Genomic DNA, 18,156 nt, shown 5'->3' on the forward strand with positions numbered 1-18,156 from the left:
TCCCAAGTATTCAGACCCTTTGCTCAGTATTTAGTATAAACACCATTTTGATCTAATACAGCCATGATTCTTTTTGGGAAAGTTGCAACAAGTTTTTCACACCTGGATTTGGGGATCCTCTGCCATTCCTCCTTGCAGATCCTCTCCAGTTCTGTCAGGTTGGATGGTAAACGTTGGTGGACAGACATTTTCAGGTCTCTCCAGAGATGCTCAATTGAGTCAGGGCTCTGTATAGGCTATTCAAGAACAGTCACGGAGTTGTTGTGAAGCCACTCCTTCGTTATTTTAGCTGTGTGCTTAGGGTCATTGTCTTGTTGGAAGGTGAACCTTCTGCCCAGTCTGAGGTCCTGAGGACTCTGGAGAAGGTTTTCGTCCAGGATATCCCTGTACTTGGCCGCATTCATCTTTTCCTCGATTGGAACCAGTCCTCCTGTCCCTGCAGCTGAAACCCCCCCCCCCCCCCCCCCCAGCATGATGCTGCCACCACCACGCTTCACTGTTAGGACTGTATTGGACAGGTGATGAGCAGTGCCTGGTTTTCTTTACACATACCGCTTAGAATTAAGGTCAAAAAGTTCTATCTTGGTCTCATCAGACCAGAGTCCTTCAGGTGTTTTTTTTAGCAAACTCCATGCAAGCTTTCATGTGTCTTGCACTGAGAAGAGGCTTCCATCGGGCCACTCTGCTATAAAGCCTCGACTGGTGGAGGGCTGCAGTTATGTTTGACTTTCTACAACTTTCTCCCACCTCCCGACTGCATCTCTGGAGCTCAGCCACAGTGATCTTTGGGTTCTTCTTTGCCTCTCTCACCAAGGCTCTTCTCCCCCGATAGCTCAGTTTGGCCGGACGGCCAGCCCTAGGAAGGGTTCTGGTCGCCCCAAACGTCTTCCATTTAAGGATTATGGAGGCCACAGTGCTCTTAGGTGCAGCAGATATTTTTTTGTAACCTTGGCCAGATCTGTGCCTTGCCACAATTCTGTCAGGCAGTTCCTTTGACCTCACAATTCTCACTGGCTCTGACATGTACTGTGAGCTGTAAGGTCTTATATAGACAGGTGTGTGGCTTTCCTAATCACGTCCAATCAGTATAATCAAACACAGCTGGACTCAAATGAAGGTGTATAACCATCAGCAAAGGGTCTGAATACTTAGGACCATGTGATATTTCAGTTTTTCTTTTTTAATAAATCTGCAAAAATGTCAACAATTCTGTGTTTTTCTGTCAATATGGGGTGCTGTGTGTACATTAATGAGAAAAAAATTAACTTAAATGATTTTAGCAAATGGCTGTAATATTACAAAGAGTGAAAAAATTAAGTGGGTCTGAATACTTTGCGTAGGCACTGTATATTGGGGTACAGAGAAACTGCCAAACATTTCTTCAATAATCTGAATGCTCTGTTCATCAGACAGTTTAGCCTCATTAGCATTCTAATATGAGTAACTTGTTATGCAACAGCACTACACAGTATTTTTTTATGTATATTGGGGTACAGAGAAACTGCCAAACATTTCTTCAATAATCTGAATGCTCTGTTCATCAGACAGTTTAGCCTCATTAGCATTCTAATATGAGTAACTTGTTATGCAACAGCACTACACAGTATTGTTGCAAAGTAGATTTTGGTGAAACAAAGTGTAATGAGTTTGAGCAGCAAGAAAATTTGCCACAATCTACTGCACAAACTAGCTAATGCACATCACCTTGTTGCTCAAAGCAGTGCGTCCTGGCAGCAACATAATTGCTGTTGTTGGCATGTACCATTAACTCTCAGATTGTTCTTTAACTTAATGTCTGGTCTGTTATGCAAAGAGAACTTGTTTACTTTCAATTTCCAAAGTGTACTTCGTCACTTGCCTAAAATAAAAGTGAGAAGCCTGTTGATGTCTTTTCCTGAAACACTTCTGTATAGTGTGAAGTGAAACCATGGCTCTCTTCCCACTTCCAGGCAGAAACTTCTAAAACTTCTTGAATAACCTTCAAATGTGAGGGAAGTGGCTTTTAACCAAGCACATCTCTGAGCAGCAGACCAGTTGTTTTTAAAAGCCCTAATAGTGGGATGCTATTTCCTTCTACCGTTATGCTTTCTGATGTCTGGCGGTGTGCAGAAGAGGCAGCAGGGGGTGGAGGACTGATGGCACTATGTCCCTTAGCAATGACCGTCCTCCTGGAGCGGGAGCAGGCAGGGTCACTCAGGAGTTCACAGGAAACTCTGATCAAAGCTCTGCTGAAGGCAGCACACTAACTTGCAATGGTCATGGTGGCACTCAGCTGAAATCAGGCAGGAGGTCTTAGTGGTGGCTGACAAATAATTTGAGATGTGTAACAACATATCATGCATCCCTTAAATATCTCGTCTTGCTCATGAATGAGGTGGATTTTTATTTATTCCAATATAAAGTGCACAAACATGTCAAAAATGGGCCTAATCTTTAATTATGTGATTGGTTAAAGCTAGTTTTCCCAGTACCTTGAGGTTCACCATTTTTCTCAAAATTCTGAAATTTCACAGCAACAGCACTTAATACAATCACACACACACAGATTGGGATTCTATAAAAAGACAGACTGCAACTAAATAGACCAGAACTCAGGAACTTGACAGGATCTTTACAATTACTATCTTTAACTGGATATATTTTAAAAACAAGACCAGCGACAGTGTGAAAACACTTTATCAATGTGATGAAATACAGAGCCTGTTATTTCAATAATTAAGTTAATGAGACTTTGAGTTTTGCTTTCACTGAGTTGGCCAGTGAGTCTTCACATACAGTTAAAAAACTATACCACCATATGATCAGAGTTCATCTTTTTCATGCTTTATAAGAGGATTATAATTAAAAAAATATATATACAAGCTACCAAAAAAAAAAAAAAAAAAAAAAAAAAAAAAAACAGTGATACAATGGCTCATCTACTGAATAGGTAATCCACTCCTCTAACTTGCTATGGCTTTGATCAATGTGTGTAACCATAGTGACAAATAACAATAATAAATACTTTGTATAGCATCATTAATGATTATGGGCTAGATTTACAAAACATTGTACAATGCAGTCACTATCTTCTACAATGCAATAGGAAACCAAATTTAGTGCTCCAATCAGGCCTGGCAACTGCGCTCTGCTGCTGTGTAAAGACTGTGCAGAGAGATGCGTGTGTCTCAGAGTAGGTGTGTCAAAGTGGCCAATCATGGCCAGCTCCTGTCACCAGTGTCAGCGTGACATGGGTATTTAGAGATTTCTAATTGGTCACACTGTGCAAAGACATCGAGAGAGGCGAAATAACAACTGACAACAGATCAACTCTCGTCAAGTTACAAATCCACAGACCGCCCACGTTCTCTACCCGAGGTGCTTCAGTTATACAGTGCAAAAAAAAAAAAAGTGCTTTCAATACGAAGCCATGCTGTCACAGCTGGCCAATCAGGGGCTAACGCTAGGCGTGAGAAAAAGCAATGGGTAGTGTATGTGTGTATCTGAGAGCGACCTTACCGACCTTTCTCTACTCCAGACTGTCTTTCTGTTTTCCTTGCCCGGGCTTTAGGACCCTGCCACAGCCCCAACAAAAACTGGAAAGCCTCTTTGCCAAATTTCTTTGGCACAAACTCTGTGCAGTTATCTTTTCACTTTCTGCCGGAGGAAGATGCTTGCCAGTATACAGTATCCTCCAGTATTCATGCCATGATCATTCCCACCGTGCAACACAAAAGTCCTAGAGGACAAACTTGCCTTTAAACTAGGTATCTTTCTCTCCAACACACAGAGGAGATGGGGGCGGGGACAAGGTTCAGGGGCCACAATTCTCTACCTGGCAGAGCTGATGGTACTACTGCAGCGGTTCTCAATTCTAGTCCTCGCGCCCCACTGCTCTGCACATTTTGTTCGTTTCTCTTAGTAGTCAGCTGCAAATATGTCTTGACCCCAAAAGAATTCTAACAAAACGTTTCTCAGTGGTTTACAGTAGTATCAAATGTACTTAAAAACATACTAAAAGTTTACCAAAGTTTGACTCCAAGAAAGGCCCCGTTTTTCAAAATGGCTGCCGCCAGGTCCTTAATATGACCATTACTCCTTTGTATTCCTCCTAGACCAGAAATATTGGTGCCTGATACATGTTTTTGCCATGTAATATTCTAATTAGCATATCTGCATGATAGATAAGTGATTACAAGTCCAATTATATATTAAAACAAATGGTTACAAGCATATTTATGGGAAAAATATGTACAATTTCCTTTAAGTACAGGTACATGTAAAAAAAAAAAAAAAAAAAAAAAAAAGAATATCATGGAAAAGTTCTTTATTTTTTTGTAATTTAATTAAAAAAAGCAAACCTTTTATAATATACATTCATTGCACATGCACAAACTGAAATATGTAAAGAGTTTTTTGTTTGAGTTCTGATGGTTATGACTTACAGCTTAAGTATCTAAAAAAAATTAGAATATTTTCTCAAAGATCAATCAAAAAAAGATTTACAAAACAGAAATGTTCAAGATCTCCAAAGTAGGTTTAATTATGCACTCAATACTTGGTTTGGGCTCCTTTTGCAATTACTGTCCGTGGCACTGCAGGTTGCTTTGATGGGGCCTTCAGCTCCTCTGTATTGTTTGTCAGATGTTACTTATCTTCCTCTTCACGATACCCCATAGATTCTCTTTGAGGTTCAGGCCAGGTGATTTGGCTGGCCAATCAAGCACAATAATATCATGGTCAGCAAATCACTTGGAAGTGGTTTTGGCACTGTGGGTAGGTTGTGAGGGTTTTGCACTTTGTTTTATGTTTTGTTTCTTGTGTCTAGTGTCAGCACATGGCTTTGTTAATTGTTTTCTCGACAATGTGCTCCTTTAGCCCCTCCTCCTTGTTTCCTTTTTACCACACCCCCTTGTGAGCCTGGTTAGTCTTATTGTGCTCACCTGACCCTCATGTATTTTCCTCCTTATTTATAGTGCCCCTTACCCTTATGTGTTTGCTGGTTCATGGTCATTCTCACCCCCTCTGTCTCTGTATGTGGCTGAATATGTGTCCGTGTCTCCTTGTCTGGTTGGTCTTGTGCCCTTGTCTAGTCCTTGTAGTTCTATGTTTTTGTCTTGCTCCTTATTTTAGTAATTTGTTTGTTCTTTCCTTTGGCTTTTATTTGTAGTATTTATTTGGTTTTTCTAGTCTTGATTCTTGGTTTTGTTTGATTATTCTCTACGTTGGTTAAACTGGTAATTTCTTATCTTGTTACTTAACCTTTTATTAGTTCATTGGCTTATATCTTTCCTTGTCTTGAGTTTAATTTGTGTTTTTGTGGAGCTTTGTCTAGTCTTGTGTTCAAATTTCTGACCTGTCCCCGTGTGTCCTGCCCCGGTTCTACCAACCTGGCACTAGTGTTGTCACGGTACCAAAATTTCAGTATTCGGTACCGATACCAGTGAAAATCCACGGTTCTCGGTACCAATTTCGGTACCAAAGCAAAACACAAAAATATGCTAATTAAAAAAAAAACTTTTTAGCACTAAAAATAAAACCAATGCCATTCTTTATACTTATTTACAATTGTGTTTAAAGTTTTTCTACAAGTTATATAATTATGAAAAACAGTAAACAAGTTTCACCCAAATTTAATTTGTCTTTTAATTTATGAAATTTAAACATTTTATTTCTGGTAAAGGGATTTTCTATTAAAATTAAAACATGGAAGAAATATTGTGATTTATTTCTTAAAAAAAATAATAATAGTAATATTTCTAGCACTATGCCTTTATGTAAAAATGAACTTTTAGGCCTAATGAATGCATATTTGTCATTTTAACTGAACTTAAGACTGGTGGTGATGCTTAAGATATTTTTGGTCATTGATGGTTTCTGTAAAAAAAAGTAGTAATAGATCATATTAATTATTATTAAAAGATAATACTACTACTAATTCTACTATCATACTAATGTATATCCAATGCACTATGAATTGATGAGCTGCTGGGTTCATGAATATTAATCACGTTGTCTGCGTTTGGTCAAACTGATTTGCTGAAATCAAAACAGGGACGGTACTAAATCAGCGCCAGCCAATGAAATTGCCATTTGCGCATTAGCTCCGCCCACTACCGGAGAAACCGGTATGTCTTCTGCTTGTTCAAATATGAATATGAATAATTCTAAACGAACTCCATTACAGGAAAAGACAATAAAGAATAGTTTACATATAGCGTGTCGATTCAGCGTGGTAAGACTCGCTCTCTCTCTCTTTTGCATGTGTGAGAAACTGAAAAGATCGCTTGATGGAGAGAGAACTCTGAAGCTCAGATGCTGAAATTAATGCAAGCGTCATGCGCTTCAGTCTATGTAGTAAACAAACCCGCACGTCTCTGCCATTCATTAATTCACACAGAGACGCGCAGAACACGGATTCATATTTCAAGCAACATTTGCGGCTTAACATTTACAGATACTGGTCCATATGGAGATTTGATTTGATTAATTTATGCTAACTGACAAATTCCATGACTGTCCATATTAAAATGTAAGTTTCATTTTCATGACTGGATTTTGAGATTCCGTCCTCGTTTTCTGCTTCGCGGAAATCATAGCGCTGAACCGGGTTTGAACGGGACCTCTGTACTACCAGTACTTAAAGAAACCTGGTACCGTCACATTTAAAACATTTTAGTACCGACTTGGTACCGAAGTACCGGGTCTTTTGACAACACTACCTGGCACTTGGTCTGTTTCAGAGTCAGTGGTCAACAAGTGTCTGAGCTCTGCTCAATGGTGCCTTGTGTGGTCTTCTCTATCAGCCTGGTTTTGCTGCCCCCTCTGTTGCCAAGTATTCTGCCAGTTTTTTCCTTAAGCTTTCCCAGTGGCCTCCCCTAGCTGTTCCTGTTTACAGCTTTCCCTTTTGTGGTATCTATTGTTCACTTCACTACCCTCTTGTATCAGTCTGTTTTGTCAATAAAACCTTATTACCTCACACTGAAATTGGGTCCTCCCTCCTAGATCCCTGACATAGGTGCTAAATTCCTGCTGCAAAATTAAATCAGCATCTACATTAAGCTTGTCGGCAGATGGAAGCATAAAGTGCTACAAAATCTCCTGGTAGATGGCTGCATTGACTTTGGACTTGATAAAACATAATGAACCAACACCAGCAGACGTCACTGCACTCAAATCATCACTGACTTCAGAAACTTCACACTGGACTTTGGATTCTTTGCCTCTCCAGCCTTCCTCCAGACCTTGAATTCCAAATGAAATGCAAAAGTTACTTTCATCTGAAAAGAGGACTGTGAACCACTGAGCAACAGTCCAGTCTTTTTCTCCTTATCCCAGGTGAAATGCTTCTGATGTTTTTTTTTTGGTTCAGGAGTGGCTTGGTTTTAGGAATGTGACAGCTGTAGCCCTTTTCTTGAAGATGTCTGAGCGTAATGACTCTTGATGCGCTGACTCCGGCTTCAGTCCACTCCTTGTGAAGCTCTCCCAAGTTCTTGAATCTGCTTTTCCTGACAATCTTCCCAAGGCTGAAGTCATCCCTGTTGCTTGTGCACCTTTTCCTACCACACTTTTTCCTTCCAGTCAAATTTCTATAAATATATTTTGATACAGCACTCTGTGAACAGCTAGCCCTTTCAGCAATGACCTTCTGTGGCTTACCCTGAGGATATTGATGTTTGTCTTCTGGACAACAGTCAAGTCAGTAGTCTTTCCCATAATTGTGGTTGCATGTTCTGAACTAGCCCAGGAGGTACCCAGTATTTATACTCATAATTAATAAAACTAATCAAGCTCAAAATGGAATATTCAAATTTTTTGAGATACTGAATTTTATATTTTCCTAAGCTGTAAATCGTAAAAAAAAAACAGAATTAAAACAAAAAAACTCTTGAAATATTTCTGTTTGTTAGCAATGAATCTAGAATATACAAAAGTTTACTTTTTTAAATTAAATTACAAAAAATAAAGAACTTTTCTAGTAGTCAAGGATGAATTTTGTTTGTTTGCCCGTGAGCCTAATGGAGATTCAATCACAAATGTAACAGGGACAGTCCTAAACAGGACTGTCTGGATTATTATTTTTTTTTACTTCATTTATATGAAGTGCGACTATGCATATCCCACAACATTAGGCTAAATGAAAAAAAAAAAAAAACGATTCAGAACAGGCACAAACAATAACGTGACAACTTAAACACCAGCAGGAGTAAGGCATATAGCCTAGCCTAATTTATTTCTTAATACTGTTTGCAAGAAACACCATTCTATCAACTTGATATGGATCAAGTGCGGCACTCTTTTTATTTACAATGTTCCCCGCGGTGGAGAACAAACGTTCGGAGCGCACAGACGTTCCTGGCTACTAGCTCTTATTCACTTGATTTGGTCATGGGCCTACGCTACAATACGTCTAGAGTGCCCTCTTCTGGATAAGATGGCAAAGAATAAAATAAAAAACAACCGGTCTAATCATAGACTGTAAAAAATGCGCTACACATGGCATTTTAAAAAATGGATATTTTATTTATAGTTCGATTACGGATATTTCACGTCATGTTTGAATGCATATTCGAATATCGAATAAAAAGTGACAGCCCTAGTACTGAGTAGGAGTTACATGACATAGGCTAAATTGTTTACATCTCTGGTTCACCCCAAACAATGATAAAACCTTACAGTATTCTCACAAAATCATGTATTCCATAAGTATGTAATCATGTCAGTGCAATTTAGACAAGTCCAATGGATTCATAGACCCAGAAAACATGGGGTTAGACACCAAGATTACTTGACTAAGTCAAATAATGAAGGAGTTAGGATATTTTAAGGGCTCCCTGCCCATCTTGGAGACCATCTTGAAAATTACACCTTTCTAGTAGTCAAACTTTGGTAAACTTTTAGTATGTTATTAAGGACACCTAATACTACAAAAAAACAGCTGAGAAACCTTTTGTTAGAATTTTTTTAGGGTTAGGTGTTTTATTTTCATATATGCAGCCGCCTATAGCGTTTCAGACATTTGTTCTATTCGAACGTAAGTGCCCTGCGAAGTGGACATCACAGGATATTATGCCATGATTCCAGTTCAAAGCGAACGTATATGTTCCAATCAAAGTGCACTGAAGTGTGCGAGATGTGAATTTAAACTGTACTGATTTACAGAGGTATATGACGTCACAGTTGTCCGTGTGTGAAGACGCTGCGCAGCACAAATCAGTGAATGAATGTTCAGAAGTGAGGTAAACTTCAACAGATTTCCCCTGCTCAGGGAGTAGGGAGCGATTAACAATGGGAACACAGTTCATGCGGAGCTCACTTCTAACAAGCTGATTATCTGAATCAGGTGTGTTAATAAAGAGACGTGCAAAATATGCAGGACTGGAATTGAGAACTGCTGTACTACTGGGACCACACACACACACACACACACATACACAGACACACACACACAGACACAGACGAGCAGGCTTTTGTTGCGCATGGTCACTGTGCAGCTTCACAGAGCAGGACACTGAAACATTTATACTCTCTCTCTCAAACATTCAGAATACAGAGGTCACAGAACAATGACAATTAGGGCTGTCACGGTTAAGAAATTTCCCCTTTACCGCAGGGTTTTTTTTTTTAACATACCTAATTTATCCTGATTTTGCTGCATACAAAGCTTTACCGTTGAGTTATGTAGCATATATTGTTGCTTTTTTTAACTGACAGAGAGACACGTTTTAAAACATTTTTGTTTATTCTTAAATGCCAAACAGCAACAAGAACCTGCATTTTCCAATTAAAAAAAAAATTAAAGAAATCAAAGTTCTAACACATATTACACATGTATTTGCGCGCGACTTTGGACAGCAGCGGAAATCTAGACTGATTATCGCGCCACCACTGGCCCACCAGGACACTGGATTCGCGCTGGAGTCGATGCACTCCTCAAGCAGAAAGCATGGGAGCTCTTTATCTGCTCACGCTCTCTTGGGTATGGGCACTGACGCGGGGGTTTCCGTGACTTCAGCAGGTATGCCTGTTACTTTCACGGCTGTATTTTACAGATTTCGCAACAGCTTCAGCTACTCCTAACTGTCGGCCGGTCTCAGCTGTTCTTTTTGATGTTGCTCCGCGACTTGATGCTTGAGGGGGCAGCTGCGCTGGATGACGGGGGACACTCTTACCATGAAAAACGCTTAACATGGCTTAATGTACTAAGACAGTGATATTAACAGACCAAACGCACTAAAATCATACTATGAGAGGAAAAGGCTTAACGTGTTATTAAACGCGTTGAATTCATATTCAGGGTTCATCTGATTTTTTTGTAGATAGTAGCCTATAATTTATTAATATGATGTTTAGTGAGTTTTGTCTGTTAATATCACTGTATTAGTAGCCTACATTAAACCACATTAAGCGTTTTTCACGTTAAACGTTTTAGAATGTCCCGAAGACCTCAAATTAGATGTATTGCCGCGTCACAGGAACCTTTTTTGGACTAATTTCGCTGGCTCGCCCTTTTCATTGGGTTGAAAGCCGAAATGTTCACAAACTGCCGACGTGACATTAGGTTTTGGGACTAGACCAAGCGCCTCCCATCCCATGAAAAAACAAGAAGGCCACAGCCTCATAAAAAAAAAAAAAAAAAAAAAAAAAAAAACCTAAACACTGCGGTTGCCGCGGTTTCTGCGGTTGCTATCTTTCCTCTGCGGTTTGCTTGTCAGTAGCGCGGTATTACAATATTGCGGTTATCGCGACAGCCCTAATGACAATCATTCAAGTACACTAACATATCCACTCGCAAGAGAATATCTGCATTCGCACGCATTTGTACACCCACACACAGGCAACACAATCAGCAAGATCAATACATAAACATATACACACAGAGCATGTTGATAAGGAATATCTATGAACATATCTCTACAGCTGTAATCCATAAGGATATGCAGGTCGAGCTCAGAGGTGCACGAAAACAAAAAAATATGTCTGCATAAACTAGTCATAAAATGTATCTGATCTTCAATTATGGACAATTAAAAAACAAACTGCATAAACTGATTTAAAAAGGTACACTGTGTACACATTCACAGGGCTGGGTGGAAAAGTACAGTATGTGAATCTCTAGGCTAATGACTTTTTAGAAAGCTAATTGGACTCAGCGAAGCTGAAGTCTAAACAATGAGATGAGTTTGTAGGTGTTGGTCAAAATTTTTTTTTCCTGCAACAGTATTTTTTGATGGTGGAAAAATTAAAGGGCAAGTTCACTCAAAGATGAAATTGTCATCTATTACTCATCATTATGTTGTTCCAAACCCAGAAGACTTTTGTTCATCTTTGAAACACAAAGATATTTTTAATGAAACCTTCTGACCCTTCACTGAAAGCCCATTTCACCAAAAATACTTCAAAAAGTTCATAAAAAATTGTAAAAGAAATCCATATGAATTCTTCTGAAGATATTTTATTGCTTTCTATGATGAACAGATTTAATTGAAAATCAAATTTGGTAAATAAAAACTCAAAAGTATTTGTTTGACATGTATGAACAGAATAATCTGCACTGGTTCTTGTGCATCACGCAAGCACATTTGAGCCTTTATGTTTCTATGGATTGCTCTTACAATATCTTTATAACATTTTGGTTTAATTGACAAATTGGAGGGACAGAAATCAATAATCAAATGAATTAAGTAATTGAATTTTATTTTTTGGGAAACATAACTCTTTAACTAGACAACACAGGCTACTTGTCATTGTTTTAAGGATACAATTTGAGTACCGTATTTTTCGGACTATAAGTCGCAACTGAGTATAAGTCGCATCAGTCCAAAAATACATCATGATGAGGAAATAAACATATATAAGTCACACTGGACTATAAGTCGCATTTATTTAGAACCAGGAACCAAGAGAAAACATTAGAAGAATGAGCTTTTATTGCCAGGTATGTTTACACATACGAGGAATTTGTTTTCGTGACAGAAGCTCCGCAGTACAACAGAATGACAGCGACAGAACATAAAACACATAATAAAAGAATATAAAAATACAAAAAATACAAATAAGTAGACGAGGAATGACAATATACAAATTGACAATTGTAGGCAGGTATATTACAAAAATGCAGTTATGTATGTACATGTATATTATGTGCAAAATTTAAGTGTATACTAAGTATGTGTGTTAGATAAATTAAGTGTATGTGTATATAAATATAAAGTGTAGTGTGTTCAGTGTGTTCAGTGTGTATCAGCTGTTCATAAGATGGATTGCCTGAGGGAAGAAACTGTTCCTGTGTCTGGTCGTTCTGGCGCTCAGTGCTCTGTAGCGTCGACCAGATGGCAACAGTTCAAAGAGGGAGTGTGCTGGATGTGAGGAGTCCAGAGTGATTTTAACAGCCCTTTTTCTCACTCTGGATAAGTACAGTTCTTGAATAGATGGGAGAGTTGAACCGATGATCCGCTCAGCAGTCCGGACTACCCTCTGTAGTCTTCTGAGGTCCGATTTAGAAGCTGAGCTGAACCAGACAGTTACTGAAGTGCAGAGGATGGATTTGATGATGGTGGAGTAGAACTGTTTCAGCAGATCCTGTGGCAGGTTAAACTTCCTCAGATGGCGAAGGAAGTACAACCTCTGCTGGGCCTTTTTCACAATGGAGTTAATGTGAATGTCCCACTTCAGGTCCTGAGAGATAGTGGTGCCCAGGAACCTGAATGACTCCACTGCAGTCACAGTGCTGTTCATAATGGTGAGTGGAGGGAGTGCAGGGGGGTTTTTCCTGAAGTCCACAGTCGTCTCCACTGTTTTGAGCGTGTTAAGCTCCAGGTTGTTGAGAGTGCACCAGACAGCCAGCTCTTTAACCTCCTGTCTGTAAGCAGACTCGTCACCGTCCTGAATGAGGCCGATGAGTGTGGTGTCATCTGCAAACTTCAGGAGCTTGACAGAGGGGTCCTTAGATGTGCAGTCATTAGTGTACAGGGAGAAGAGCAGTGGGGAGAGAACACAGCCCTGGGGAGCTCCGGTGCTGATTGTACGGGTGCTGGATGTGTATTTTCCCAGCCTCACTAGCTGCTGCCTGTCTGTCAGGAAGCTGTTGATCCACTGACAGACGGAGGTGGGCACGGAGAGCTGAGTTAGTTTGGGCAGGAGGAGGTTTGGCATGATCGTATTAAAAGCCAAGCTGAAGTCCACAAACAGGATCCTCACATAGGTCCCCGGTCTGTCTAGGTGTTGCAGAACATAATGCAGACCAATGTTTACTGTATCGTCCACAGACCTGTTTGCTCTGTAGGCAAACTGAAGAGGATCTAGCAAGGGTCCAGTGATGTCCTTCAGGTGGGCCAGCACAAGTTTTTCAAATGACTTCATGACTACAGACGTTAGAGCCACAGGCCTGTAGTCATTTAGTCCTGTAATTTTGGATTTCTTTGGGATGGGGATGATGGTGGAGCGTTTGAAGCATGAAGGGACTTCGCACAGCTCCAGCGATCTGTTGAAGATCTTTGTGAAGATGGGGGCCAGCTGGTCAGCACAGGATTTCAGACAGGCTGGTGTAACACAATCGGGGCCTGGTGCTTTTTTCCTTTTCTGCTTCCGGAAGACCTGGCGCACCGCATCCTCGCTGATCTGTATTGCAGGTGTGGGGGAGAGGGGGGATGCAGGAGGTGTGAATGGTGAGAGTGCTTGATTGGAGAGGTGATCAGGATGGGTTGCAGGAGCTGTTAATGGTGTGAACGGTTGTTTGGAGAGGCATTCAGGGTTGGTTGCAGGAGTTGTTATTGGTGTGAACGGTTGTGTGGAGAGGTGTTCAGGGCAGGTGATGGGTGTTCTTTCAAACCTGCAGTAAAACTCGTTCAGATCGTCTGCCAGTCGTTGATTCTCCACAGTGCTGGGGGGTGGTGTCTTGTAATTGGTGATCTTCTTTAGACTTTTCCACACTGATGCTGAGTCGTTCGAAGTGAACTGAGTCCTTATTTTTTCAGAATAATTCCTCTTTGCCACTCTGATCTCCTTTTCCAGTGTGTATTTAGCCTGTTTATACAAGACATTGTCCCCCTTCCTGTAAGCATCTTCTTTGGCCTGACGGAGCTGTCTGAGTTTTGCAGTGAACCACGGTTTGCCATTGTTGTAATTTAGTTGAGTCTTGGTAGGAATACACATCCTCACAGAAACTGATATATGATGTTACGGTCTCTGTGAGTTCGTCCAGATCGGTGGCAGCAGCTTCAAAAACACTCCAATCAGTGAGGTCAAAACAAGATTGTAAATCCTGCTCTGCTTCATTAGTCCATCTTTTTACGGTCCTTAATACAGGTTTAGCTGATTTTAGTTTCTGCCTGTAGGTCGGTATAAGATGAACCAGAAGGTGATCAGAACGTCCCAAAGCTGCTCGTGGAACAGAGTGATATGCATCCTTTATTGTGGTGTAACAGTGATCCAATATATTACTGTCTCTGGTGGGACATGTACTGTCTACAGCCGCGAGAGGGCGCTCTATGTTTTCAGTTGTAGACTATAGGAGCACTGAGCAGCATAGAGCGCCCTCTCGCGGCTGTAGATGGTAATGTTTCTCTTGGTTCATGTCAAATTAATTTAGATAAATAAGTCGCAGGACCAGCCAAACGATGAAAAAAAGTGCGACTTATAGTCCGGAAAATACGGTATTAATAAGAACAGCTGCTTTAACAGGAATTTGTATTATTAAAACACTTCTGATGTCAAGCTACCAATTTCAGAACTGGTGCAAACTGACAGTTAATTTGGCTAAAAGTATCACTGCATAGAGTTACTCACCAACAATTTACCGTAACGAAAGATGGTTTCATCACTGAAAAGCGTCTCATTATTTTTAGATTAACAAAGTGGAAATGTTCACATCTATTATGAAATAAAACTCCCCTCATTCCCCTAGACTCATTTTCTAGTCTAAAGTTAAATCAAATCAGCGTCAGAGGAGGGGGAAAAAAAATGACAGCTCGCCCATTGGCTAACAACGGCCCGTGTCATTACCATGACAGAGCTGCGCTCAGCAATTCAGCTCATATTCTCTCTGAGCAGAGGTCAGAGGGGGACGAGGAGCACATCGAGCACCCGTTGCACAATACACCTGATTCTATACAGTAATGGTCGCATTTCTCTCTGCCAGCTCTCCAATCAATGCCATTCAGCTTCAATCTATTCTTTTATACCCCATTCAATGGATAGGTTATTAGGATTACTCCTAGTATAGACAAAGAGTCTGTAAGCATATGACAAACAACAGAAGGCAGCTCTCAGTGTCTTTTCATTTGGTTACATAAAGTATTTTTTTACTGTGCCAAGTCATTATCAATATCTGGGATCCAGAGTTAATACCCACAAGCTGTCAGTTATACATTCAAAAAAAAAAAGTGAATAAGAACTAGGAACAGAGAGGCAGACGATGACAAAGGAGGACAACTACGCACTGATGCAATCTCCACTGAGCAAACAATATCAAATCAAGATAATCCCGCTGCACTCATGGCCTCTTTGTGTCTCTCTTATAAACCACAGACTCCAGCGTCTACATAGGTGAGTGTTAATGGGAACCGGTTGCATATTCACACCGACAGAGATGAGCGAGAGGACAACATCAAAGACCTGGAGAGCTTGTATTCTCTATGGAGATCTGGCTTAAAACCTGCCATGGAAGAGTGCATGTGCTTTCGGCAGCATTCGCTTGAGAGAGACACATAAAAGCTCCTTTTGGTTCTGGGGTCAATTACATTTAAATTTGACCAGCTCGAGGTGCACTAAGGCTCAATACGCAATTCAAACACACGCATACTAAGCAAATTCAAAGAAAAGTCTAGTTAGGCTAAATAAAATGTGACTTTCTGAGCCCTCAGAGTAGGCATGAAGCGATTGTGTGGATCAGTCACAGTGAGGTTTGGATAGCTGCTCTGCAGGACTGACAGAAAACACTTGTGTGTGTGTTTCATTCACTGTAGTGGAATTAAGAGTGTTACCATGCCAACAAGCCACTTGGAAGTGAGAGGTGAAGATTGTTTTGATATGAGGTGCTAATGAATAATGATGATTAATCTGATTAAAATGAGTGATGTACAAGGTTCACACTATTAATTCTGCATCAGATTTGTACTGTATTAATAAAATGGAAATCAGTTTGTTAAAAGTTTCCGGCTTGAGATAAGAGTGAAACTATGGCACGGAAAAAAAAAAGGAGCAAAGCAGCAAGTTTTCTTTTTGGGAGATATATATTTGCCATGTTGATATATTTAGTACCATGGTCACAAAACAAGAAAAACATTTTAAAAGAAAAATATATACATAATTTGTTATTGTTTTTACAACAATAGCTGGAATTCTATTATAATTTAACTTTTACTAGAAAATGTTTCCATGTGGTGATTTATTTACAATTTTCAAGCCATTTTAACTTAATTTGAAACTTTAAATTTAAAAAGAATATTATGAAAGACCTTTTCAATATAAGTCCACTACATAGTTTTACCATGTGACACATTTCATCAGCAGAATTCAAAACAATGTTCAATACATCACAGAAAACCAAATTCTTATTATATAGGGTCATCTGTATTTTTAAGCCTTGGAAACCATCCCATTTAAGAAAAAAATAATTAATGAAATAATGAATAAATGAATAAACAAAACAAATGTAGGCCAATTATCCATAGCTGCTTGATAAAATAAAGATTATTTCATTGATCAGTTAAAAAAACAACAAAAACACTTACTTCTTGCAGCTGGTCTTGATAAATCAGTCAGTGCATTAGTGGATTTGACCTGGGTGGAAGTGTGAGAATCTCAGTGTGTTCAGACACCTGTAATGAGGACAGCGAGGACATGCGGTAAGGGTTTGATAGATTGACACTTTTGCAGTCAATATTTGCACTTTTGCGAGGTGCCTCCGTCTCTTCTCTCCTAGACTATGATCTGAACATCACTACAGAGCTTTGTGTGTATTGACAAACCATGCACCGATAAGAACCCACCCCTTGACCAATTACAGTCCATCACACTTACATGATTCACACTCAGACAGGAGAGAGATCCAGAAAAACAAAAAGAGGTGAAGGTAAAATCTTTTAATGACTCTCTAATGGGAGATTTGATCTCAGACACTGAAGCTCGACAAATGCAAAGAGTGGATGAGACATGTGCATACATATTTGAATTGACTAGTCGGTGGACTGCCTGAATGGTCAGTAATAGAAAAGCCGTGTATAAATAGATTGTGCCATGTCCACCAGACTCTAAACAGATGCATTTCTAAAAAATGTATATATAATTACGAAAGTTATTTTTAAACTATAATACAGTATAAATGTCAATATAGTAATAACAATCATCATTTGGACACATTTAGCAATGAGAATTAAGGGGATAAAGTTAAATTCCTGTAAACATAAAAAACACACACAAAATAAAACACACACTATATATATATATATATATATGCGCCGATGCGGATGGTCAAACTATACTTTGGCCTTTATCAGTGGTGCATGAGATGCGGTGACAATATAAGTGTCATTGCATTATAATGTTTTTGTTAACATATACAGTTGAAGCAACTAGATGCAGCGCTGCTGCGATGTTCATTCAAAATATTGCGGAAAAAGAGAATGTAGAGAAGATCTTGTTTGTGTCAAAACTGAAACCAAGCCATTCACACAGAACGCATATTTCATGCATTTTCTAGAGAGGGATATCTTCTATCACTATTGCATTCGCGTCTCACACAACAGAGTCCGCATGTTTAGAAAGCCATGTAAAATTAAGGTGGGTTCAAATTTCTTATTTCAAAAAATAAAAAAAAGCTACTCAATTATAATTGGTTTATAAACATTATTTTAAATATTAAGCACTTTTTTACAGTCATATTTTCATATGCTTTGAATTAAACGTGCATTAGTAATATTTCGCCCAATGCGCCCTCTAGTGGCCTCAGAAGAGAAGCCAAAAGCTTTTCTTCACGCTAACTGAAATTATGTATTTTAAATTCGAATATAAATCGAATTTTGATAATATTTAATTGCAAATTAGAATTTCGTTTTTTTTTCCATTTGGTTTTGGGGTATAATGTGTAACTTCTGACACACACCTGGAAAGTGGCACATAAAATACTGTCCTTAGAATCTCTCCACAACACCTATGGATTCTGCATGATAACAGATC

The 18,156-nt window shown here is 39.4% G+C and overlaps 1 protein-coding gene across 4 annotated transcripts in view; it reads right to left on the reverse strand.

Moving 5' to 3' along the window:
- Positions 1 to 18,156, reverse strand: part of LOC132110759 (bifunctional heparan sulfate N-deacetylase/N-sulfotransferase 2-like) — a 136,921-nt gene that overhangs the window by 25,928 nt on the left and 92,837 nt on the right. For 3 of the 4 annotated variants that reach the window (XR_009424679.1, XM_059517630.1, XM_059517631.1), the window contains one exon: positions 16,713 to 16,799. The exons of the other annotated variant lie outside the window; for it this stretch is intronic. The gene's annotated coding sequence lies outside the window, so the exon portion shown is untranslated. The remainder of the gene's footprint in view (positions 1 to 16,712; positions 16,800 to 18,156) is intronic. 4 annotated transcript variants of the gene reach the window in all.

This window comes from Carassius carassius, chromosome 30 (assembly GCF_963082965.1).
Source record: "Carassius carassius chromosome 30, fCarCar2.1, whole genome shotgun sequence".
Classification (NCBI taxonomy): Eukaryota; Metazoa; Chordata; class Actinopteri; order Cypriniformes; family Cyprinidae; genus Carassius; species Carassius carassius.